The 1,788-nt window shown below is 44.7% G+C and overlaps 1 pseudogene across 1 annotated transcript; it reads left to right on the top strand.

Annotated features, from left to right (window-relative positions):
• Positions 1-533: 533 nt before the first annotated feature.
• Positions 534-1,148, top strand: LOC116564048 (annotated as a pseudogene). The gene has a single exon (XR_004274699.1). The product of XR_004274699.1 is annotated as an interferon-induced transmembrane protein 3 pseudogene (transcript).
• The last annotated feature ends 640 nt before the right edge of the window (positions 1,149-1,788 follow it).

The raw sequence follows: 1,788 nt of genomic DNA, 5'->3' as shown, positions 1-1,788 counted from the left end.
GATTGCAGGCGTCTGCTACCATGCCCAGCTAATTTTTGTAGTTTTAGTAGAGAGGGGATTTCACCATAAGAGCTGCTCTTGAACTCCTGACCTCAAGTGATCACCCACCTCGGCCTCCCAAAGTGCTGGGATTACAGGTGTAAGCCACCATGCTCGGCCCTTTCTTTACTTTTTATATTATTACCAGACACTCCTAATAAAATACTTTGCTGCTAACAAAAATATTGTTTCATGTGTTAGGAGGCCATTTATCTGTCTTAAGAGCTAAGGGTATAATCTTTGAAAACAGATCTTTCAGGTGAAGTCTTCCTAAAAAAAAAAAAAAAAAAAAGAAAAAGGAAAAGAAAAAGAAAACAGATCTGGGTTCAAATCCTTGTTCTGACACTTCTCCTGTGTGATCCAAGATAGTCTCCTTAAACTTTCTGAGTTTTAGTTTATTACTTGTTAAATGGTGAATTTGGCATCAATCTCAAAAGATTGTTATGAAGATTAAATGAGGAGGTATATGAAGCACTTAATGATGCAGTGTGGGAGAAGCATCCCAGCAACCCTACCACGGCCGGTCTTCCCTGGACACCATGAACCACACTGTCCAAACCTTCTTCACTCCCGCCAACACCCACCGTCCCCCGAACTATGAGATGCTGAAGGAGGAGGAAGAGGTGGCTGCGCTGGGGGCGCCCCACAACCCTGCGCCCCCGACATCCACCGTGATCCACATCCGAAGCGAGACCTCGGTGCCCCACCACGTCGTCTGGCCCCTGTTCAACACCCTCTTCATGAACACCTGCTGCCTGGGCTTCATAGCGTTCACCTACTTCGTGAAGTCTAGGGACAGGAAGATGGTTGGTGACCTGACCAGGTCCCAGGCCTACGCCTCCACCGCCAAGTGCCTGAACATCTGGGCCCTGATTTTGGGTATCATCATGACCATTCTGCTGATCATCATCCCAATACTGACTCTGCAAGCCTATCATTAGGTCCAGAGGAATCATCCCAGCCAGGGGCTCTGCCCGTGAACTGTCTCCCACGTACTCCAGCTTCCATTCCTTGCCCTGCCACCAGCCAAGTCCTGTATCAGCCATTTACCCTCATACACTTTTCTACAGTCGTGTTCAATAAAGTGCACATGTTCCTGTAAAAAAAAATGATGCAATGTGACATGTAAGTGCTCATAAATGATAGCTACTTTTGTTATTAATAACTATCACTAAGAATAATTCTCTGAATACACCTAGGTATGTGTTACAGTACTTTTGTGCCATGGAAGACAACTAAATTTTTTGTCAGCATACCTGGCTTCCAGTACTAAAACTGGCTCTATGAATTTGGGTACTCTCTTTGAGTCTCATTTTCCTTATCTATAAAATATGTTCACTACTCCCATTCCTGTTCATCACACGGGACCATTATGGGGCTCACAAAGGATAGTGCATGTACAAAGGTCTTGTAAACTGTAAAGGGCTGTATGTAAAAGTAAAGTATAAAAAATATATTTATTTATTTATTTTTTTTTTTTTAAAGATGGGGTTTCACCATGATGGCCAGGGTGGCCTTGAACTCCTGACCTCAGGCGATCCACCCACCTCAGCCTCCCAAAGTGCTAGGATTACAAGCGTGAGCCACTGAGCCCGGCAAGGTCTATTGTTATTAATCCCTGGCTCACCTCCCAAGGAGACTCTGGGTAAACAAGATAAGGTTGAAGTAATATTCCAAGTGATTAAGGCCAATGTGAGGACTTTGAACTGGAGGCCAAGTTCAAACCTGACTCTGTCTCATGGGGCCAGG

The sequence above is a fragment of the Sapajus apella genome, unplaced genomic scaffold, assembly GCF_009761245.1.
Source record: "Sapajus apella isolate SASKATOON/1434 unplaced genomic scaffold, GSC_monkey_1.0 scaffold36, whole genome shotgun sequence".
Lineage (NCBI taxonomy): Eukaryota > Metazoa > Chordata > Mammalia > Primates > Cebidae > Sapajus > Sapajus apella.
This window is presented reverse-complemented; position numbering and strand designations above follow the sequence as displayed.